The following is a 25,841-nucleotide window of genomic DNA, read 5'->3' as shown; positions in this document are numbered from 1 at the left end:
ACGATGTTGGGGCGTGAGCGGAAGACGGCCTAACGGTGTGCGGGACCGTAGCCCAGCTTCATGGAGACGGTTGCGAATGGTCCTCGCCGATACCCCAGGAGCAACAGTGTCCCTAATTTGCTGGGAAGTGGCGGTGCGGTCCCCTACGGCACTGCGTAGGATCCTACGGTCTTGGCGTGCATCCGTGCGTCGCTGCGGTCCGGTCCCAGGTCGACGGGCACGTGCACCTTCCGCCGACCACTGTCGACAACATCGATGTACTGTGGAGACCTCACGCCCCACGTGTTGAGCAATTCGGCGGTACGTCCACCCGGCCTCCCGCATGCCCACTATACGCCCTCGCTCAAAGTCCGTCAACTGCACATACGGTTCACGTCCACGCTGTCGCGGCATGCTACCAGTGTTAAAGACTGCGATGGAGCTCCGTATACCACGGCAAACTGGCTGACACTGACGGCGGCGGTGCACAAATGCTGCGCAGCTAGCGCCATTCGACGGCCAACACCGCGGTTCCTGGTGTGTCCGCTGTGCCGTGCGTGTGATCATTGCTTGTACAGCCCTCTCGCAGTGTCCGGAGCAAGTATGGTGGGTCTGACACACCGGTGTCAATGTGTTCTTTTTTCCATTTCCAGGAGTGTATTACTAAATAAAATGAAACAGCTAAATTTCTCAAACAGCGCAATACACTGGTTCGACAGCTACCTCAAAAACGAAGTCAACAAATCATTTGTGGGTCGGAGAAGTCATCATGGGAAAACGTGCGCTCTGGACTTCCCCAAGGATCCGTCCTTAGTCCATTACTCTTCTCACTGTACATTAATGATATTTCTTCAGTGATTCACTCCTGCAACTACTATCTATATGCCGACGACATCCAACTGTACATAAGTGCAAGCCCCAAGAACATTGCTGCCGCAGCAGCGAGTATGAACGCAGGCCTTTGCTCTGTTTCTCGATGGGCACAGAACCTAGGTCTGAAACTAAACCCCCAGAAATCCCAGGTCATCCTTATATCTCATCCAAAGTTAATCAGCCGGTACTTTCGCGAAACAGTCCCTCAAATACTCCTCAGTGGTACCCAACTACCATACCAAAAAACAGTAAAAGACCTTGGAATAATCTTGGACGAACACCTAAACTGGGAAGAACAAACAGTCACAGCTTGCCAGAAATCGCTCTCCTCCCTATATGCAATCCAAAAATTTAGAAAAATATTGCCAACCCACGTTAAACAAAAATTAGTCCAAACACTAGTCTTGCCTAATCTTTACTACTGTGATGTAGTTCAACACGGCACAAATAGTGAAAATTCGAGATACCTCGAGCTTGTGATGAATGCTTGCGTTAGATACGTGTGCAATATACGGTTGTATGATCATATCAGTTCTTCATACTCCCAGCTAGGTTGGATACGCCCACATAAGGTACGCGATCTCCACACGATGTGCTTACTTCATCCATTTCTTAGTCACTGGTGCCCCCAATACTTATCTTCTCACATTAAACACCTATCATCATTCCACAACCGCAATACCAGATAGGATACGTCTAGCATCTTGGCTGTAACTTTACATAACACAAAATCTTTCTCCGTGTCATTCTCCATCTCAGCCATACGACTATGGAACGCGCTCCCCTGTGATCTGCGTCTTATCCAGAACCATTCAACATTCAAGAGGGAACTCAAAACTTACGTATTAGGGACGGTATAGCCACCATTTTTGTGCCCCTCTCATCTCTTTCTTTCTCCTCTCCATCATATCTTCGAATTTTACCATTCTATTTCTCTTCCTCTAACCTAGCTACCTCTTCTATATCTCTTTCCCCCCCTCCCCCCATTCTATCGTCGTATGTCTCTGCTCGATGTGAATAACTCACAAGCTGCAAGAACATAAGAACATAACGATAAAATTCACAACAAGCAATAGGACTGACATTCATAAAAGAAAAATATGTTTACTTTCATACACATAGTCATTACTATTATTATTATTATTTTTTTGATTGTTATAATTATTTTTTGATTGTTATAATTATCCTTGTACTACTGTTATAATCTCTATTTTTTCTTTAACATTAATTCTGTATAACACGTGGTATGTCCATAATGTTCTGTACAAACTGAAATTTGTTCAATCTGAGTATGCCTGGTTAGGTGTAAGAGAGGGCCTGAAGGCCCTAATCTTGTCAGGTAAAATAAATGCATAAATAAATAAATAATACGTTGTTTTCTCTGCGTCGAACAGTCTTCCCACAAACAAATCACAAACTTTAACACCTGATATTTTCTAAGTGGTAGTAACTTTGCCACTAACAAGGAACTCCTTGAGTACGAGGTCGAAAGTCTAATCTTTAACAAGGCTGGTTTGAAAGTATCGCGTTAACAATTACGACAGGGAAAACATTAGCTGCTAATGACTCACCATGCGCATCGTGAGCGTGACAGAAAGTGAGTGTCTGGGAGATGATAGGATATAAGTATTACACTTCACAAAATGGACTAGGTTGACATTCAAGAAATGTTCAAAACAAACCATCAACTTGTACCGTGAACAACGAATGAAAAATGGTGAGTCATAGTGATCACAAAAGTTCGCAACTTCGAAATCGAAGGCAAGCTCCTTGGTAGTTACAAATCGTGTAGCTAGGTATCCACTCTTAAGAAAGAATGCATATAGAATCATATTCGTGTAACGGGTCGATGATAACTGATGGAATGTCATGGCATGCAACTGAATGCGAAACAGTCTGTTGTGAAGCTTATCGTGAAACTGGCGTAGGTGCAGATAGCGCGATAGTATGTTTTATAGGTACGACAAAAACAATCCAAAGTCAACCATGTACTGCCTCCAAAGATAGCATTAACACAACATGTGAACTGCATTCTCAGTCCACGAAAGACATTTCGACCTCCAATAAGCTGCTGCTTATTGAACTAGCTAGCAAGGTCAATGTCTATTGCTTTCAAAGACTTGTACACAGGAACACTTCGCCGCCAACGGCGAAGATAACTACGTGCCGCTGCAATGCCTGTGCGACGTGGTTATCGTCGCCGTTGGCAGCGCAGTGTTCCTGTGCACAAGCCTTTGAAAGCAATAGACATTGACCTTGCTGGCCAGTTCAATAAGCAGCTGCTTATTAGTGGTCCAAATGTCTTTCGTGGACTGAGAATGCAGTTCACATGTTCTGTTAATGCTGTCTTTGGAGGCAGTACATGGTTGATCTTGGCTGTTGTATAGGGTAACCATGCAGATTATGGTGGCCTTGAAGCTTTCCCTGATTCAAACATTTTGACTTGGAAGACATGAGGTATATCGGAGAGTACAGGCCTACTACATAATGTTCACTATCGTAACTTGGTTCAAGACAAGCCCTTTACTTTGTCTACAAGAAGGATGAAGAAGCTGAATGGTGACGAATACCTGTTTATGTGGGCCAAAATAGGCAATAACAATTATAAGATAAATATAGCTTTCCTGCCAATTTAACATCCACATTAACAGTGGGGGTAATTGTATTCGAATACATTTGGGACTGATAGCTGATCTTGATACAACTCTCTTGGTACCTCTAATTTCCAGGGTTTCTTTCATATGCATTTGCTCTTCAAACCCCGATTGGTTGGAGTTGAAAACAAATTCCTTACTGAACAACGGGATGAGTTTTGTTTATCTAATCTACAAATTTCCGTATCGATTCCGTAGTTTGGTGTGCGTCGTCAAGTTGACGCTTTCTCTGAAATTTCGTTGCCTTACATCTTCCTATTCCGTGGCAGTGTTTGAAGTTATGCAACTATCCACTGTTTCCCTCAAATCATTGTAATCTGTGTCGCGCGCAATTTGATGTGCATAACGTAGAAGGTCACTATCTTGCACATCCTGTAAATTGAATCGAGCATACTTGAAACGCGGAAACAGCAGTTTTTCTAACAATTGCGCCTTGTCCTCTCTTGAATATCCGTAGTTTATCTTATGCAGTATACGGTCGTTCTGCTGCGAACTTATTCGAAATCAGTTCATCACTGTTTTTTACTATGCAGCGGATGATTTTCCGTGTACCTGCTCCTTGGACAACGGTTGTCCCTTACTACGTTTCAGTGGCGAGGGGAGCTGTGGCTCCCTGTCCGACAAGGATGATGAACTACATGGTTCGACACTTGTTTCCGTATCACTTTAACTTATTAAGCATGTATAGTGATCATTGTACTCCTCGTGTACATTGTCCGCACAGTCGTGCGTATACGACATCACACATCCCACTAACTCATCTTGCAGAAACGCTAATATTTCATTTGTCACTTTTTCCTCACTCTGCGAAATTCGTTGGATTCCTTCTAACGAAATGTCAACTTCGGCAGCTGTTGTTGTAGACATCATGCAAAGTTTGGTTTGTTTATCGCTGTTATTTCTCCACTAGCACTGTAGCACTATTGTTATTTGTCGAATAAGCAGTGCAACCACGTTCTGTAGCCCCACGCTGTGCTCGGCATTGGACACCTCTAGTCCCGCCTCTGACTCCATTAGCAGCCAACATTATGGTTGCATAGTAGACGATACGTAGGGCGTCGAATGCCATAAACATGAAGGGGTTCCTTCTAAGAAAACTACGCCTGCGAGTAAATACTAACGTTCTGCATCCATGACCGCGCGACCGCTACGGTCGCAGGTTCTAATCCTGCCTCGGGCATGGATGTGTGTGATGTCCTTAGGTTAGTTAGGTTTAAGTAGTTCTGCAGTTACGTCCCATAGTGCTCAGAGCAATTTGAACCATTTTTTTTTCTGCATCCATGCATTCACACTGCTACGTCTGACCTGCTGCCCAGAGGAAAATGAGCATTAACGGCTTGCTGTTGCCACACGTTCTTGGAGGTACCACCTAACCTAAAAACATACTACTTTTAATAGATGACTTAAGTACTGATGGAATGTTGTTCAGCACACCGCCTCCGTCACCAACAGAAATATCTGCGTTTATACGCGTTCGGAAGATGAGTAATTTTAGAGACTGGACTCTACAGCGTAGAGATATCTTACTGCAGCTGCGATGAATAGCGTAAGATGTTACTTAAGGCTGTGTTGTTGCTGTTATTCGTTGTTATGGTAAGACGAGTTTGATGCAGCTTCAGAGAGAGTCTATCCTGTGAAAGCCTGTTCACCTCTGCATAACTGCTGTACGCTACATCGCTCTGAACAGCCTACTGTAGTGAAACCTTGGTCTTCCTCTGACGTTCTGAACCTCATTACCAAACTAAATACCCCTTAATTCCTCAGAATGTATCCTATCAGCCGATCCATTTCTTTAGTCAAGTTGTGCTGCAAATTTCTTTTTTCCCCAATACGATTCAATAGCTTTTCACTGATTATCCGATTTAACCATCTAATCTTCAGAATTTTTCTGTAGTACCATATTTCAAAAGTTTTTGTTCTCTCCAAGGATACAGGGTACTTATAAATGGTGGAAAAACCGAAATTTTTTATGACTTTATTAAATTCTATAGTCTTTCCTGATTACATTGATATATACATTATAGGGTTTCAAATGAAAAATAACCTATGTACACCGAATGTATGCCGCCACGCCCTCTTTATTTCTGTTACAGAAACCAGTATTATTTCTGAAAGAACTGTGAACTTTCTGTTTCCAGCGATTATACTTATGATACATTGTATATGTTGGTAACAGTGCAGGTTTCTAGTGTCTGTAAATGATTGGTTTTGCTAGTATTTACTTTTGTTTCGCTGAAGCAGTTTGTTCACGTGTTACTGAATGTTTGTTGCCCAAGTGCTACATATATTTGTGGAAGTACATATCCTTTAGTGTGCAATAAATACGAACTATGCCACACACCAAGAAATTCAATGAAAGGGAATTCCGAGGTAACCAGTTCACAAACAAAGCAAGCCACACTGTTGAAAGTAACCTATGTATGAGTTCTTCAGACAAGAAACCCCCACATGGCACACCTCCTGGTGATTCAAATTTTTATGTTAACAATGACGCTGTTTGTAGTGGATTTGTTGTTATTGATGTGGGCATCTTATCTTCTTTGGTAAAGGAAGTGGCGAAATGTAAACAATGTGATGATGTAGATTGTCTGGAAATAAATCAGTTTTATGACATTAAAAAAACTGTATGTAATATCATACCACTCTGCAGCTGGTCACTCCATTGTTACATATATCTCCAGTGCCAAATAATGTTAATATAAGACAGACAGACAGACTGAATCTAGCATAGGTGTATACTTGCAGTCAAGTCACAACTCACATATCGATATGATACCGCAATGCCAAAGACCTTCACACTATCGTTGACTTTGAAACCATTGTGGTAGTACCACCTTAGCCCCTAAGGGTACACTGAGTATACGTTGTCTGTACAGTTATTTTTAAAGCTTTTAATTGATATTATATACAATATTTAAGTAGTTCCATGGTTGTAAAGAGATATTTTATACATAACTTTTTTATGTTATGATTGTACTTTTTTTTACGTTTTGACGATTATGTGAACCTTTTTTTACACTGATTGATAGACGTGAGGTAGAGGGAGAAGAGCTAGGTGGAGCATCTTCGTATTTAAGTGTATGCCCGTCACTTGCAATTGAAACGTCCCCTTTTGAACAATTATACATGACTGTGCTTAAACTGACACACAATATTTTTAGCGCAACGAGATCTGACTTTCAATAATCCCTACAAAAGAATGGCCCTGACTAACATTAACCTACACCTTTCACAAATCACTTACCTCACAAAAATCTTCGTTACTCGAACTACTGCAATACAGCGAGCGCCACTACTGCCAGCTAAATAAAAGATTCAAACTACGGAAGGCACTAACTACTGACAGGCATAGTTAGCAAATGAAAGATTTTAATAGAGAACAAACAATGTATTTACCTTAATAGTCATAATATATATATATATCGCAGTTCATGACATCCAGTCTTACAAATTTCAAAACTACGCCATCTCTCTCCCCACATCCACCACTGCTGGCGGCTCACCTCCAACTGCGCAACGCTACGCGCTGTTAACATCCAGCTGCCGCTGCCCAACACTACAATGGCAGACAACAATGCAAACTAGCCACAGACTGCACACAGCACAGCCAGTGATTTTCGTACAGAGCGCTACGTAACGTTGCCAATAAGAAAACGTAAACAGCCTACTTACATAGCCCCCATGCTCCCCACAAAAAATTTTACAAATTGTTTTGGGCACTGGCCAATACATATTTGTTAAAAATGTTTTCACAATTACAGTAACAGAGAAATCAAATGGACACTCTTATTGATACAATGTTGGTCAAGTGCTAAAATTTTCTCACAGTCCATAAAGACAGTCCTGATCATTCATCACAGTAAAACTGTCGTTTCTTTTCTCATAGTATGAGCAGTAGAAGATAATGCACACGGAAGTAGTGGATTTCCATGCAGTCTTGAAGAAGTAGTGTTGTCCTTCCAACGGAAAGACAGTGCTGACTCTTGACATGCAGACAGGTAATGGGCCACAACAGAGCAAACCCACAGCAGAGTCATTCGACGTTTTGAAGAATATTGTTAGGTAGGTCATCACAGAGTAGACCCACTGTAGTCCTGGTAGAGATTACGGTATTGGTGGGCCACCAGAGGTGCAGACCCACTGCAGTCCTTGTAGAAATAATGGTAATGGTGGGTCATCAAAGATGAAGACCCACTGTAGTCCTTGTAGAGACGGCCAGCAGCCATCTGTTGCAACTGTGCAAGTGCACAATCACCATCGAAGAGTCTTGCGGAGAATATAGCAAGTCCATAACCACCACTTGTGCACTCACAAAGTTTATGAAATTGTCCTTAGAACCAGCAATGCTGTTATCCAGTCCCTTGCTGAATTATTAACACACGTGCAAACACTAACAGTCCCTACTTCTCACATATTGTCCATATACTATGACCAACAGAAATGTGTGTAGTGAAATGTAACTTACAAGTTAATAATTGATTAACTGGTGTCAATTACAATTTCATGAGAATACAATAACAAAGGTACAAAATACATCATTAAAGAACATAACAATACAGATAACATTTGTAGTAAAACAGGCTTTACAAAAGAATAGAAATATACATATACATCAGTGTTACAGGAATTATAACATAAGTAAATAAATAAAAGATCAGAATAATTATTGAAACATCAACTTCACACATGAGCATTAAAACAAAACAGAATAAATAATGTCTAAACATCTTTACAAAGTAAATAACATATTATTAGAAAAATTCTACAACATAACTCTTATTAGCTAAACACACAAAGACAGGAAAAACACAAATATACAAGAGTACACAAACACATAGGGGGATAACACAATGGAAAGGACAGGGTTCGTTTTCAGTGTAACATTTGGTACTGCGGTCCAACCCAAAACTTCATTCCATATATCGTCCCTCTTATTTCAACATTTGCTCCAGCCAAAAAAAAAAAAAAATCCTATCCAAGCATGCTTTCTGTATTCTGTTCACATCCTCTTTCAAAAATAGTTTTTCTCCACTGTGCACTACTTTTTTGGCCAAACCATTTTCTTATAGCTTCTCAATGCATTTCTTCCGATTCATCATAGTTAGTTTCTTATATAGTCTACCCTCTCTTAAGCTAACTTAAATCTACTGAGCTTAGATATATATACCAAGGGACGAGGCAATGCAGCAGCACATAACAAATTAACACAAACAGCAAGGACAAAAAAATACAAATTGGCAAAGTAAGCAACAATATTACAACTAATATAAGGCAATGAGCAGCAAACAAGAAAAATAAATCAGTAGTAAACTGGCTTAGCAGAGTAACACAAATTGAAATTTAGGAGCACTATGCGTGGCAAACAGCTGCAGCAAATGCAATAACTTATATCTAAACATGACATAGCTCAAGCAGAAAAACTATTACATTAAAGACAACAATGCAGATAAGGGAAATGTCTGTTCATATCTTAATATCTATGTCGTTAAAATGGTGCACCACAACTTATTCTACGAGAAATATTACCAAGTAGTTGAAAAGAAAATTTTGTATGCAAATCCTGTGAAGGGAAATGATTATTTGTGCTCTTTCTTCTAAGAAAGTATATGAGAAACGTATTCTTTACTGGGTCTGTAGACAGAAAATAGTGATATTAGTACATCTATTAAATTTTATAATAACCAATGCTGAGGTGCAGCTAGAAACTAGATATTAAAGAAAATGAGCAAATATGTACAAAGGAAGGCATGAAACATCATTCACTAGCCATATGGCATTTCATAAGGTAGTAAAAAAAATCTCTCAACTAGAAAGACAGTAGTCATAATCAGGTGTATAGACATAAAATATTTCTCGTCATTTCATTAGACATTCCAGTAAATATCATAAATTAAGAGCTCCACAGTGTTATCATATGATTTCAAGTTTGAGCATGTCGTATTTGCGATGCTTTCTACAAAGGAATGTCAATAGCGAGGATAATGGCCTTTTTTTTTACCTGTGCCTCTGAAAGACACACACTAATGACTTTTTTCCAGGTGACTGTCGCGCAGTTGGGTGCTTACAGTGACCTACCTTTCTTACCGAAATATTTACGATAGCAGTGACAGTCTCATATAAAAATATTTTCACAGGTTGAGAATTTGCGTTACAAATGTGTAGAAAATAAAATCCTATAAATATAACAGTGTCCAAAAATTTTTCGGCAGCATTCTAATACATTCACGCATGTATACACATTTCATAATTCTTAAAATACGATTCTAGGTTTCCAACATCCTTTTTCACATACCAGAGTCCCTAACCACTACTCATTATTCCTTGCTTTATTACACATATACATATTCGTAGACACTTCTTCAATATTTCATCATAATAAATACGTAGCATAATCAAATTCCTCATATAGCATCAGCTTATTGATCATAAACATACCGCAACAGCATAATACACATAGTCATCATAATAATAACATCATAACACCTCAGTCAACTCTCAAAATCGTCGTAGCTTCCTCCAATAATTTCAAAACCTAAAAAAAATTCTCTGCTCATTTCATTAGTGTCATCTACCTCAAATGTACTTTAAAATCATGATCCCATACCAAATACATCATTCAAAGCTCTCATAGTATCACAATGGTTCCAAAAAAAATATGAACAGTTCACAAAGTACAGACAAAACACAATTTCATAAGTGTGAAGTTACCCAACTGTGTAATTACGTAAACATGTGTCACTGATGTAGTAAAAAAGTTTGTCTCTCTCAGTTAAATGATCAGATAGCTGTGTAATTCTGTGTTAGAGAAATATGGTACCGATGTGTAAAGTTGTATAAGCAAATACCATATTAGCTAGGGCTCCTTGTGCTTGCCAAACACATGGTACACAAAGTAGGTGTGTACCCCACTGAGGATTAATGTAATTATACCCTCATGTGTTACAGATTACAGCAATGGAATGAAATGTATCATGGAAAACTTTCTTTGTAAGTCAAAAATCTTGAAAAATAAATGGCTTAAGTACAAAATTAATCTCTCAAATGCGTGTCCTGTAGCGCTAAATGTGCGTCTTGCTGTAAGATAATTCTGTGGAACTGTCGTAGTTATCGTCCTCTGTAAGCAAAGTTCTGCTGAAGTCAATATACTTACCTCATGATAAACGAAAGTGAAATGCTTTGCGTATGGATACTGTAGTTATTACGTACCTTTCCGTGATCAAGAAAGTACTATAATGTAACGTATTGTTGTGCTACGAAAAAGGCTGTCTCATTGTAGCTATACCACAAATGTTACTACTAAAACATGTTTTACTTTCCAGAATAATACAGAAAAACTGTGCAGAAATAAAACAGAAACACTGCAAAAGCAACATTGTATATTGTCACTCATTAGTAGCGTCGTGATAAAATCGTGTAGCTGTCACATAAACTAACCACTGTGTCATCTGGTATCTCACAGAAAGTACTTTAAATCCAGAATGTATTTTCAAGTAAACCAAAATGTTGCATTAAAATCTCATTAGCAGTACTGGTAAATGTTCTAAGTATGTAGGCTTTATAGTCGTTACGTAATCGTGCAACTAACAAGCAAGAATGTACACACACAATAACACTGTGATGTCTGTTCACTATAACAATGCATTCGTAATTTCTGTTTAAATAAGTTCTCTTGGTTCTTGATTAGATATTTAACTTCAAACATTGTTGCATGGTAACAGTTTCTAAGTCTGACAATGCATACTAGAAATGTGAAGTGAAGAGTTTTATGGCAAAGACAAAGTTAAAAAGCGGATTATCTTTCAATAAACGGTTTTATATGTGAAATGTGGTGTAAACCTTTACTCTTCCTAGTACGCAGAATTTCAGCTTTAACGCAATTATCGTGTGGTATACGTCGGTAAAGAATACTGGAATTTTTCTCAAGGTTAGCGTGTATGCTATTTTTCCCTGAGCCAGCCGGCGCAGGTGGATGCCTACGGTGCGAGTCATTGTCTGTTTCTTTGTTGGCATGCGTCGTTATTGGGTTTTGGAGACCTAACTTCTACAAATTCACCTTGTCGAGAGGGCCCTGCTCTGTTTGAATCCCGCCAGTTCTGATGCACTTCAGGTCTGTCGTTACGATCATATCGTCTGTCGTCATGTCGGTAGCTTCCATACTTTCTTTCTTGTTGGTCACGAGGTGCAGAATTTCTCCCTGAATCGCAACTGCACGCTGGACCGTTGCGTCTAAAGTTATTCTGTCTCCCGTGATAATAATAGTTCTGGTTGCCAAATTGTCTGTTTCTATGATTGTCTCTGTCATATTCATTACTACGGAAATGCGATCTTTCTCTGTAACTATTACCCTGCCAGTGGTTGTCATATGGGTGGTGTCTAACTTTTGAAGATTTTGTTCCATTGCGTCTAACTGTTGCTGTGTTTGTCTCTGGTGTTGATCGATTGTGTCTAACTTTTGAAGATTTTGTTCCATTGTGTCTAACTTTTGAAGATTTTGTTCCATTGTGTCTAACTTTTGTAGATTTTGTTCCATTGTGTCTAACTGTTGCTGTGTTTGTCTCTGGAGTTGTTCCATTGTGTCTAACTTTTGAAGATTTTGTCCCATTTGTTGCATTAATTGTAATAACAATGCACTGGTGTCTGAAACATGTTCCACAGTGCTTTTCGGCAGTGAATTTGCACCGGCAACATTCACATTTTGACAAGCGGAAAATGTGTCTTGACTCATTTGAGAAAACAGTGAGAACCCAAATCCTGAGTCTACAGTATTTGCAATATTGTGTTCTGTCATTCCCGATTCCTGAGGCGAGCTATTGCCGACCGATCGATCGATAACGGTTCCCTGTTCACTAATTGTTTCACTGCCTACGCCATTGTTTGCCGCCTGCTCCATTTCCCTATGCACAATTACCAAATTACTATGTTGAACATTAGTTAATTCATTACACGGTGGCGCTAGCACACTGCTTTCGTCTTCACTGTCATTTCTCAGTTTACTTTGGAGCCTAGTATTACGTTTTTCACACGCCATTATTGTCACAATATTTCGCACGACAACACAGAAAAACACAATTTGAAGAGCAAAAATAAGAGAACACGTTAACATAGTACTGAAAATGATATCTAGTTAATTGCAAGCGCAGCTGCGAAATACTTGCTGCAAATCTACATGCATGCCACACTTGTTTTACTGTACAACAATGAAAGACTGCAACTACAAAGGACATTCTCTCTACAACTACGCGCTAGCAATAAACAAAATCTACACTAATTACACAAACTACAAGAAAAAATCAGAAGATTCCAGTGAGGTATCCTCGGCTAAGGGTCGACATATGAAACGTCCCCTTTTGTACAATTATACATGACTGTGCTTAAACTGACACACAATATTTTTAGCGCAACGCAATCTGACTTTCAATAATCCCTACATAAGAATGGCCCTGACTAACATTAACCTATACCTTTCACAAATCACGTACCTCACAAAAATCTTCGTTACTCGAACTACTGCAATACAGCGAGCGTCACTACTGCCGGCTAAATAAAAGATTCAAACTACGGAAGGCACTAACTACTGACAGGCATAGTTAGCAAATGAAAGATTTTAATAGAGATCAAACAATGTATTTACCTTAATAGTGTTGAAAACTCATAATATACATAGCAGGTCATGACATCCAGTCTTACAAATTTTAAAACTCCGCCATCTCTCTCCCCACATCCACCACTGCTGGCGGCTCACCTCCAACTGCGCAATGGCAGACAACAATGCAAACTAGCCACAGACTGCACACAGCACAGCCAGTGATCTTCGTACAGAGCGCTACGTAACGTTGCCAATAAGAAAACATAAACAGCCTACTTACACATCACCAGTTGACATCACAGCAGCTGAGAAGAGTGCTCCACCTACCATCTTCGAAGGTTGCCATGGGTATAACAAGTCTTATTGTATTTTATCCTTATAATCATTTTGTTATATTTTACTGTGAATCTAGTAATGTTTCTATTACTTTCTAAATTAAATTACAGGTCTGATGATCGTCATGTGATATAACCAAAACCGGTCACCTATGTTCTTGAAGCATATGTGGTGTGATCAAGACTGAATGTTTGGAACAAAAATTTTTTGAATAACATTGGGTTAAATGGTACCTCAATTTGAGGAAGCATTTTGGAGAAAAAAATTTCATCAATTTCTTTGTAATTTTCAAAAATATTCAAAATACTTCTGATTTGTTTCGAAAGTGTGCTGCATTACCTTATATCAACAAAAAATCTGTAAATCGTATACATTATAAACAGTGCCTGAAAGAAGTAGGTGCTGATTTTTACATAATATAGAGCCGGAAAAGTACCCTGAGTTGTTTATCGTCCTATTTAATTTCATATAATTATACTCTCATCACAAACATCTTCAGAAAAGAGTTAAGAACATTTTCTGTTTTTCTGAAACGTTTCTGTTGCTATTGTTAGTCTGCATTTTTATCCTCTTTACTACTGCATCGTCAATTATTTTCCCGTTCAAATAGAAAAAAACATCTGCTGCTCTTACAAACTCATTTTTAATGTAATTAGGGCGTACCTCAGCACTGGCTTTCTTAATTTAACTACACTTCCATTACCCATTTGCAGTTTTTGCAATATTCATCTTAGAGACTCTTTTCAAGACGCTATCCATTTCGTTCAACTGCCCTTCCAAATCCTTTGCATTTCCGCTGGAATTCCGTCACTGCGGACTTTAATGTTTTCTTTGTTCTGACTGAACTTTAACACCCTTTCCAGATTTATCCTTGATTTCCTTTACTGCTTGCCCATTACACAGATCGGGTAACTTTGGGATAAGCTATAGTCCTGTTTCACTTCCATATTTGCTACTGCTTCCCTTTGATGTTTTTTGACATGGCCTGTTTCTATACAAGATAACATTCCGTTCCTTTATTTTATCTCTGGTACCTTCCGAATTTCCAAGAGTGTATTCAAGCCAACAACGAAAACTTTCCTCAGTTTTCCTGCGTCGTCGTGTCAGTATTACCTTCGGTGTTTCTACATTTCTGTGGGACCCTAATTGATATTCTCCAAGCTACGTTTCTGCCCGTCTTTCCATTCTTCCGTTTCAGATCTTGCAGTCATAATGTATTAATCTAATAATTATGTTATAGTCACACATGATAGCCTTAAATCTGAGGGTATTTCGTCCGTTATATATCTTATGTGCCATGTGGAATAATTTTATCGTTGTACTTTCTCCGAAGTATGTGAGTAATTCTGAGGGAATATCGCCTATGCTTCGTCCTGTTTGAGGCCTCCGTTAAATTTTACCTTATCATCTACACGTACATCATTTTCCCTTTCTATAATACTGTCTTAGAGAAATTTGTTAAATCTTTCATATATTTCTTCCACTTATTAGCCCTCTCTTCTTGCTCTGTACTAGCATGTAATCTGACATTTTGATTTTGATACTGTGGTATCGATATCACCCAACAGACGTCGCGAAATTTGCAACGGAATTGCAATTTTGCTTCAGACACGGATAGCGGTATTGCGAGATCCAGCAGACCCAATGGAGCACTTCTGCCGGGCCGCTCCTTCAGCACCCTCTGCCGCAGCAATATAGGGCGGTCGGGGGCGGCCGCTCAGCCCACGCAGACTTGGAGCCTCCACGATACGTAATGCTACGCAGACACCGCCTAGTCACGGCTACGACACCATCGTTTGCGCTGTAGTTTAGGGAGCCTCTTCTTCGTTTACAGCGAAATCTGAACTCTTATTACTTGCTGCGTTAACTACGAGTATAATGAGTCCTCATACACTTAGAGAAATACAAGTTACGTAAATCTTCAGTTTATTGGGTTAACTTGTTCACTAACCATTTCTGCTCCTGTCCAGTTTTTCTACGACGACAGTTGGCGCACCATTCTGTAGCCTACCTCTCCTTACCATTGTGTAAGAAGTCGTACGCAAAAGACACAACTTGTAAGGTGTCAGGCAAATCCAACACCTTCCATGAAAACCCTGACATGATAAGCAAATCCAGTAGTATGTCACATAGCTCCGAATAAATCGTGACATTAAATTAACCAAAGTAATACGAGTAACGAGTGAGCAAATGGAATACCACAGAGTAACACAAGAATGCCTAAATTCATGTCATACCTTCCCACCGTGAGACAGACGCAGTTCCGAGGGGAGAAACGAGAACAGAAGCCGAGAGCAGAACCGTGTTAAGCTAGAAGGCCCTACGATAAGGGACGGACATCCACGTCGCCAGCTAACCAACAGGACCACCTCCCAGCCCATGTTAAAAGCTAGAGCCTTCCAGAAGAACAGTATAGATCTTACGATAACACTAAAAGGGCCACACCAGCCGCAAGTTTTAGCGTGAGACTTTTTCGCGTCTCTGTTACGTTTCAAACGTTAAAAACATTGCCCCACCACGAAAAGTAACCGACAGGACCACCCCCCAGCCCATTTTAAAAGATAGAGCCCTCCAGGAGAATATAGATCTTACGACTTTTTCGCGTCTCTGTTACGTTGCAAACGTTAAAAACATTGCCCCACGAGGAAAAGTAACCGACAGGACTACCCCCCAGCCCATGTTAAAAGATAGAGCCCTCCAGAAGAACAGTATAGATCTTACGATTACACTAAAAGGGCCACACCAGCTGCAAGTTTTAGCGTGAGACTTTTCCGCGTCTCTGTTTCGCTGCAAACTTTAAAAACATTGCCCCACCACGAAAAGTATAACGTTTCTCATTGGATAGACGGAATTTTTGTAGGCGGAGCTTAAGGTTAACATTGAGACTCTGATTGGTCAGATGAAATCACAGCCAGATAGTTTTTTTAAACCAACTTCGGTAAATTGTAGTAAGGAGAAGTTAGAAAGGAGTTGCTTCCGAGACGGCGAAGGTGGAGCTGCGCCGCCCGCTGCCCCCTTGAAGCTGCCTAACCAACGACAAGGTAATGAACGCACGCGATGCCGCATAACAGCGCATAAAGCTTCACTCAGAACTGCAGAAGTCTCATCTGTTACACCCCCGTTTTGCGTAATACTAGTGTTGATCGTCAATTGAAGCTCATGGTATTCACATTTGCTACGTAAGTTAAAATATGAAACGCGATGATTTTTCTGTTATATAATTATTGAGAAGCCACATCAGCCACAAGTTAGATAAGTAATTAAAGATAATTGAGGGTCACTATAGACCATTTTGATAGTTTTCTCTTTTGTGAAACTTAATTTAAACCTAGATTATAGATGTGATATGGCATAGGTCATCCTTCGATCCATTGTAGAACTTGGAAACCCATTCAGGGAATATTCGTTCACATTTTTGTTGAACACAGTTGGTTTTTATCATCCTGTATTAAAACATTTCCTTTTATCCATAGTGCAATTTATAAACAATGTTTTGTGAGTAGAATAAAATTTCCAGTGGTAAACTTAACTGCTTTTTCGACGTTATTTTACCACCTAACTAAAAATAGGAAAGCCTTGAACCCCTTCCACTAAATTTAGTTAGTATTAAGATTCTTTTGCAGGGAGTGCAGTGGAGCTGACGCTGAAATAATTAAGTATTTGGTTATATCATCGCTAGTCTCACTGAACTCTTCTGAACTCTACATGTCATGTGTGGTCTGGCATCTCCTTACCAGCAACAGGTCCCAGGTTCAAACTAGTCAATTCCCTAAAAAACACGCTCAGAGCGTCGTTGCGCGGAAGTGGTAGGGAGACACGACTTAGAACAAACAGAAACCACGCAGAATGTTAGAAACCGCTTCTCATTTCTACAAATGCTTCTTTAATTTTCTTCTGCACTGAAGAGTTAAAGAAACTGGTAAACCTGCCCAATATCGTGAAGGACCCCCGCAAGCACGCAGGAGTGTCGCAACATGACGTGGCGTGGACTCGACTAATGTCTGATCATGTCTTGGGTGTTTGGTGGCCAGCACAAGTGTTTAAACTCAAAAGAGTGTTCGTGGAGCCACTCTGTAGCGGTTCTGGACGTGTGGGGTGTCACATTGTGCTGCTGTAATCGCCCAAGCCCCTCCGAATGCACAATGGACATGAATGGATGCAGGTGATCAGACAGGATGTTGACGTACGTGTCACCTGTCAGAGTAGTATCTAGACGTATCACGGATCCCATATCACTCCAACTGCACACGCCCCAGACCATTACAGAGCCTCCACCAGCTTGAACAGTCCACTGTTGACATGCAGTGTCCATGGATTCATGAGGTTGTCTCCATACCCGTACAAGTCCATCCGCTCGATACAACTTGAAACTAGACTCGTCGGCAAGATGTTTGCAGTCATCAATGTGTTGACAGGCCCAGGCGAGGTGTAAAGCTTTGTGTCGTGGTGTTATCAAGGGTAAACGAGTGGGCCTTTGGCCCAGAAAGCCCATATCGATGATGTTTCATTGAATGAATTACTTTTGAATGCATTACGGGAACAGCAGTGATCAATGTCTTATAAATAATTACTATTAAAAACAGTCTTGATCACGATTTATTTAACAAGGTGACCGGTTTCAACCACTACTGTGGTCATCTTCAGACCTATAAGTTGTATACAAAGCTCTAATTAGAGGGCTACATACATTAAACAAAATACATAAAGTTATAAAGCTATTGTTTGTTAAAAGATATTTTGGAATTAAGTTTCATAATTTTAGTGCGTAACCCTCTAAACTTCTTGTAATCTCCCAATACCTGACTTGGCAATAAATGAATTACTTTTGAATGCATTACGGGAACAGCAGTGATCAATGTCTTATAAATAATTACTATTAAAAACAGTCTTGATCACGATTTATTTAACAAGGTGACCGGTTTTAACCACTAATGTGGTCATCTTCAGACCTATAAGTTGTATACAAAGCTCTAATTAGAGGGCTACATACATTAAACAAAATACATAAAGTTATAAAGCTATTGTTTGTTAAAAGATATTTTGGAATTAAGTTTCATAATTTTAGTGCGTAACCCTCTAAACTTCTTGTAATCTCCCAATACCTGACTTGGCAATAAATGAATTACTTTTGAATGCATTACGGGAACAGCAGTGATCAATGTCTTATAAATAATTACTATTAAAAACAGTCTTGATCACGATTTATTTAACAAGGTGACCGGTTTCAACCACTACTGTGGTCATCTTCAGACCTATAAGTTGTATACAAAGCTCTAATTAGAGGGCTACATACATTAATAGTAATTGTTTCATTGAATGGTTCGCACGCTGACACTTGTTGATGTGCCAGCATTGAAATCTGCAGCAGTTTTCGGAACGATGGCACTTGTGTCACGTTGAACGATTCTCTTCAGTCGTCGTTGGTCCCGTTTTTGAAGGATCTTTTCCGGGCCGCAGCGATGCCGAAGATTTGATGTTTTACCAGATTCCTGATATTCACGGTACTCTCGTCAAATAGTCGTACGGGAAAATCCCCACTTCATCACTGACTCCGAGATGCTGTATCCCATCGCCCGTGCGCCGTCTATAACACCAAGTTCAAAAGCACTTAAATGTTGATAACCTGCCATGGTAGCAGCAGTAACTTATGTAACAACTGTCATCTTCAATATCGTGTGTGTCATCCACACTACCTAATTGTTCCTCTGTTGCCTTCACCAATTCATTTTCTATTGTGTTGCGTGTCCCTGTTCCAGCTATTAGTTGCCCAACGCTTCTACTGAAACTGTCAGCAATCTATGCTTCTTTTAACTTATACGAGTGTCATCTATATTTCTTCAATTTCTCAGTTTTAAATGGGAGTTACTAACCAATAAATTATAGTACGAGTTGAATTTAGAATCTGGATTCGAAATCAGCGTCTTATCATTACAGAATATCTGTGAAACTTCGTATCTTGAGGTCTTTTCAAAGAATAAATCAGTGTCTGCAAGATGGTTGCCACGGCAGTTGACTCCTGAAATGAGAGAACGACGTGTTGATGATTGTGAAGAACTTCTTCGGCGCTTTGGACGAGAAGGTGATGGCTTCCTTGCAAGAATCGTTACTGGAGACGAACCAGGGTTCATTTCCACCAACCGGAAAGAAATCATCTACGGCTTGCAATCAAATCAAAGCGATGTGGATTGCTCTCAGCAGGTGTCCTTTTGCAACATGACAATGCAGGGCCCCACACTGCCTGTACAACTGTTGCAACAATCACAGAACTGCATTTTGAGTGTCTTCCTCATCCACCATACTCACCAGACCTTGCCCCAAGTGCTTTCCATATGTTTGAACCACTCAAAGACGCAATGGGAGGAAAGAAGTTCAGTTCTGATGAAGAGGTACGCCACGCGGTGCATGAGTGGTTGCGCAGACTACCAAAAGAGTTTTTTTCTAAAGGAATTTATGCACTTTGCAGCGCTGGAGGACTTGCATTGAGCGTGGGGAAGATTATGTTGAAAACTGATACAGCTTTCTACCACATCTGCACAATAAATATTATTTAAAAAAATATTTCAGATTTTCATTTGACTCACCCACGTACTTCTATTCTGTCGTCTTCTGGTTTTCCCGAAGTCCAAGTCTCAATTCCACACAACGCTGTGCTCCAAACGTACACTTTCAGAAATTTCTTCCTCAAACGAAGACCTATTTTTGATACTAGTAGACTTCTCTTGGCCAGGAATGCCCTCTTTCCCAGTGCTAGTCTTCTTTTTATATCCTTCTTGCCCTGTCGGTCACGGGTCATTTTACTGCCTAGGTAGCAGAATTCCTCACCTTAAACTTATTGGTTGTTACCAGTCCTGAGGTTAAGATTCTCCCTGTTCTCATTATTTTCTTCTTTCTTCGATTTACTCTCAATGCATATTCTGATCATTCAATCAATACATCATTTTTTTGCTCTTTCTTCGATTTACGCTAAATGCATATTCCGATCATTCCAGTCAATGCATCCCGCAATTCTCCTTCACTTGCACTGTGGATAGAAACGACAGCAGCAAATCTTATCATTGACATCCTTGGATTTAATTCCATTCCTTAACTATTCTTTTATTTCCGCCATTGCTTTTTCAATGTATGGATTGAACAGTAGGAGCGAAAGACTACGTCCCTGTTTTACACCCTTTTAATCCGAACACTTCGTTGTTGGCCTTCCAGTCGTATTGTTCCTTCTTCGTTATTGTACATGCCGTATATTACCCGCTTTTCCCTATAGCTTACTCATGTTTTTCTCATAATTCCGAACTTCCTGCACCATTTTAGGTTGTCGAAAATTTGTTCCAGGCCGGCAAATTCAATGAATGTGCCTTGATTTTTCTTCACTCTTGCTTTCACTGTCAACCGCTGCGTCACAGCTGCCTTCTTGGAGTCTCTGCCTTTTATAAACCCAAACTGATCGTCATCTAATCTGTTGGATGACGATGTTTGGCTTTAGGAAAGGTTTCATTGTCAACTACATCATTCTTGTCAGCAAACTGGATGCATGAGCTGTTAGCCGGCCGCGGTGGTCTCGCGGTTCTAGGCGCGCAGTCCGGAACCGTGCGACTGCTACGGTCGCAGGTTCGAATCCTGCCTCGGGCATGGATGTGTGTGATGTCCTTAGGTTAGTTAGGTTTAAGTAGTTCTAAGTTCTAGGGGACTGATAACCACAGCAGTTGAGTCCCATAGTGCTCAGAGCCATTTGAACCATGAGCTGTTAAGGTGATTGTGAGATAATTCTAGCCCTTGTTGGTTCTTGATCTCTTCTGAATTGTGTGGATGATGTTCTTCCGAAAATCTGATGTTATGTACCAGTCTACACGCCGGTGTGAATGGTCGTTTTGTTGTCACTTCTTCCAATGATTTTTGAAATTCTGGTGGAATGTTATCTATCCCTCCTGCCTTTTATGACCTCAAGGCGTTCAAAGCTCTTTTAAATTTTGATTTCAAAACTGCATCATTTATCTCTTGCCTGTCGACTTCTCTTTCTTCTTTCGTCACGTCATCAGACCCGACCTCCCCATCATGAAGGCCTTCAGTGGAAGGAGTACTCTTTCCACCTGTCCGCTCTCTCCTCCGAAATTCCCATAGTACTCTTAATGTTACCGCCCTTACTTTTCATCTAACCGAAGGCTATTTTGACTTATCTATACCTTAAGTCAGGGGCGGGCAGGAATCCTGCACGTGTGCGGTGCACTTGCACGCGTGCAGTTAACAGGTGTTCTGCGTGCACACATGGGCAAGCTGGCCACCCGCTTATCTCCCCTCCCCACCATACTTTCTGTCCGCTCCTTCCTCTGCAATGCGTTTTGTTTCCTAGCTTGCTTTATTGAATGAAGGAATAAGATTAGTAGGAGTGTTTGAAAGATATCGTGATTTGAAAGAGTACCTATTACCTACGATACGAATTATTTAATTATCACAGGTGGAGTGGAACAAAATAAGGTTAGTAGGAATGCTTGAAAGATGTCGTGTTTTGAATGAGTACCTGTTACCTACGATACGTTTTATTTAATTATCGCAGGTGGAGTGGAACAAAATTTCTACATACAGACAAACGCAAACAGTTACTTAAATTTTCATCACTGATGTTTGCTCTTAACCGACACTTACTAATTCAGCAAATGGTTTTCCAGCTCTCGCTATATTAAGCGCAATCTTATAACTTGCAGGTACCGCTGGGCTATTATTGTTGTCGTCGTGAAAAATTGAAAACAGTGCTCCATAAAATGTTAAATCAGTTACATGAGAGACATGACGAAGGGAAGTCTCAGATCTCTCGTGACCACAGCAACTACGGCAGATTCATATAGTATCGTCAGATCGTTCTTCTTAAGCTCAGTCAATTTCCCCATCTGCTCAGAATCCGACAATAAATTGTACTCGTCCTTGTGAAATTTGTTATAATGGCCTTCAATACTAAACTTCCGCTGACCAGCGAGAATACTGCCACATATTAAACATTTCGAATTTTCACGTTTTTGCACAAAGAAAAAATGATTCTCCCATTACTTTTTAAAAGATAGCAAATCTCCACTTCTTCGTTTCCTTGTTTCACTCTGCATTTTCCGGTTCTTGAAATACAACGTTCACTACGTAGTGGTCGCTACGCATCAACGTCCGCAGCTTAGCCTGGCACTACACTGCCGCAAGCTGCCGGCTGTCGCCACTGCCCCGGTCGACGATTGCACACGTGCAGTGCTGTGTGCTCATGAGCCGCGTGCAACGTTTGCCCGCCCCTGCCATAAGTCAATCCTTCCGACAGTCATTTCTTTTTAGATTTCACTGCAATTTTCATGCAGCCATTTTGCCCAGGCTTCCCTGCACTTCGCATTTATTTCATTCATAATTTACTTGTACTACGTCCGTGAGTTTTCCTAATCATTTTTGTACTCCCTTCTTTCATCGTTCAACTGAAGTATTTCTTCTGTTAACTATGGTTTGTTCGCAGTTAATCTTCCTGTACTTACGTTTTTGTTTCCAACTTCTGTGATCGCCCTTTTTGGAGATGTCCATTTCTCTTCAGCTAAACTGCCTACTAAGCTATTCTTTATCACAATATCTATTGTTACAGATAACTTAAGGTATAGCTCTTCAGTCTTTAGTATTTCCGTATGCCACTTATTTTTTCCTGAGTAGTCTCTTAAACTTCCGCCTACTCTTTATCATTATTAAATTGTGATCTGAGTCTATATCTGCTTCGGCGTACATCTAACAATCCAGTAACTAATTTCAGAATCTCTGCCTGTCGATGATGTAATCTAACTGGAATCCTCCCATACCTTTCGACCTTTTCCAATTATACCTCTCCTTGTTGTGAACAGAGTATTGGTTAATAAAAGCTTATATTTATCGCAAAACTCAATCTTTCTCCTTTCTCATTCCTACAACCAAGCCCATATTGTCCCGCAACCCTGTCTTTTGCTCCTTCCCCTACAATCGCATTCCAATTCCCCATGATGCTAGATTTTCGTCTCCCTAAACGTACAGAAATACCGATTCAAGGTGCTCATAGACCATCTCTCCCCATCTTCTGTTAGCGACGTCGGCATGTATACCTGAGCTATTGTTGCTGGTTTTGGTTTGCTGTAGATTCTGATGAGAACATACTTATCACTGAACTGTTCACACCATCTCACCCTCTGCCTTGCCTTCCTATTCATAACAACTTCTATAACAAATCCTACTCCCGTTCATAATTTTCTGTTGCTGTTGATATTACTCTGTATTCGTCTGACCAGAAATCTTTTCCTTCTTTCCATTTCACTTCATTGACACCCACTATTTCTGGATAAAGCATGCAGTTCCTTTTACATATTTTCTAGCTTTCCTACCACCTTCAGACCTCTGACATTCCATGGACCCATTCGCAGAACGTTGCCCTTTTGTTAACTGCTTAACATTTTTTTCCTGGCCACCTCCAACTTGGCAGTCCCCTCCCGAGGATCCACATGCGGGACTGTTCCGGAATCTTTTCAGATGGAGAGATCATCATGACTTTCTTTTCAATTACAGGGCACATGTTCTGTGGATGCAAATTGTGTCTTTAATGCAGTGGTTTCCATTGCCTTTTTTATCCTCATGCCGTTGGTCATTGCTGAATCTTCCACCTTTTAATGACAGTTTCCCAACCCAAGGGCAAAACAGTGTTGTAAATGTATATCCGCTCCTCCGCCCTGTTTGACAAAGCCGGCGGAATGAGGGTGACTGCTTATGCAGGAATTCCTCGTACGCCATTGCTGATGGTTTTTACTCAAAATGTAAGCAGTAGTGAAGTTCCACCCCGAGGCCCAGGACGTTGTAACAACTAATCAAATAATCTTCGTACATCCATAGTTGAAATGGAGGACAGTGGGACGTCAGGTGGCATAAATTTATATTAAAAATGAAGAATTATTACTAACCACCTTCTACACGGAGCACGTCCGTATCTCACCTCTGACTTCAAGTATCAGCCGCACGCAGTTGATGTCAACAAGTGTATGGGCCTGAAGATGACGTTGTTACAAAGTTGAAACTAGTAGCCAAAATAAAATCGACACCTTAAATACAGCTGGAGCAATTTCTTCATTTTTAATATAAACTAATCAGATACTCACATCCTATTTTTTAATCATTATTGCTGTCGGAATTTGGTATGGGCCGACGTCACATGTCACCTGTCCAGCTGATCGTTGAATACTTCGCTGAGGTTTTTTATTACAAAGGGCAAGCAGCCCTCTGACCGAACACACTGAGCTACCGCGCCGACATGCTGGACCGCGGCTACATACTGCCACTTCTCAAACCATGGATAGCAAAGACCTTGCCGTAGACATGATATATTTCACATTATTGAAAATGATTAAGTGCTCATATCTGTTAAGGTACGCATTTTTTAGCCCATCTTTACTTAACATTTTTTCTTGTTTTGTCGATAGACTTCTGGTTCATCCTTTGTATCCTATGAGACAAGACTTTCGATTCACCCTTTATATAAACATCTGAAATGATGAAAGGAATTTTACTACTAAGGAACCAGTTTCACAACTGAAGTATTGTAATAAATGGCCATCTAAGTGTCATTCTCAACATTTTCAGGAAATGCATTTTTTCTTAGGTTAGTGCTTATTTTTAATTTTCTAATTGAAAATAGTTTATATGTTTAATTGTAGACATATTAACACTTTGCTCAATCATTCAAAAAACAGAAATTAATCAAGAACAGTAAAAAAAAAATGGAGAACATGCGGTCAGTCCTATGTCCACAGTATTTGAGCTAAAATAGGAGTAAGTGCCTGAGACGTTTCATTGGATAATACCTTAATCACGGAATAGGTATTGGTTCCTTGTTCTTGCTCGTGATGATTACGGAAACAAACTGGTACTTTAATACAAAAACTTACATCTTTTTAAGCAATATTCCAGTTTATTAATACAATACTACTGAAATCCATTATTACGATCATATTGTAATAACGAAAACATTCTGAAGTTGCCTTCAATTTTAAGATGTGGTGCTTTCATAAAACAGTTTATCTTCAGGTTTTATCAAAAATTCAATCATAGTTTTGAAATCGGTCTTCTTATCTCCTGCAATAGGTGATTTGCGCAACAACACAGGCAATGTTGCCTCTGCTACTTTCTTTTTGGCCACACCTTTCTTGAAAGCATTAATTTCAGTCCATTGTTCGAGTTCATTGAAGGTCCTTTCAACCAGGATTTTGCCAGGATTATTGGAAGTAACTTTTACCCATGAAGGTTTTGTAATATTAACTTTGGCTGTGTTAATAAAAGTCCCTCTGCTTTTTTGAAGTAGAAAAAAATCAGTTACGTTTAACATGTTTACTTTAAATGGATTTGTCACTTTAACATTTTCTATCATAGATTTTAAGTCTTTTATAACATTG

This window comes from Schistocerca nitens, chromosome 4 (genome assembly GCF_023898315.1).
Source record: "Schistocerca nitens isolate TAMUIC-IGC-003100 chromosome 4, iqSchNite1.1, whole genome shotgun sequence".
Taxonomy (NCBI): domain Eukaryota; kingdom Metazoa; phylum Arthropoda; class Insecta; order Orthoptera; family Acrididae; genus Schistocerca; species Schistocerca nitens.
This window is presented reverse-complemented; position numbering follows the sequence as displayed.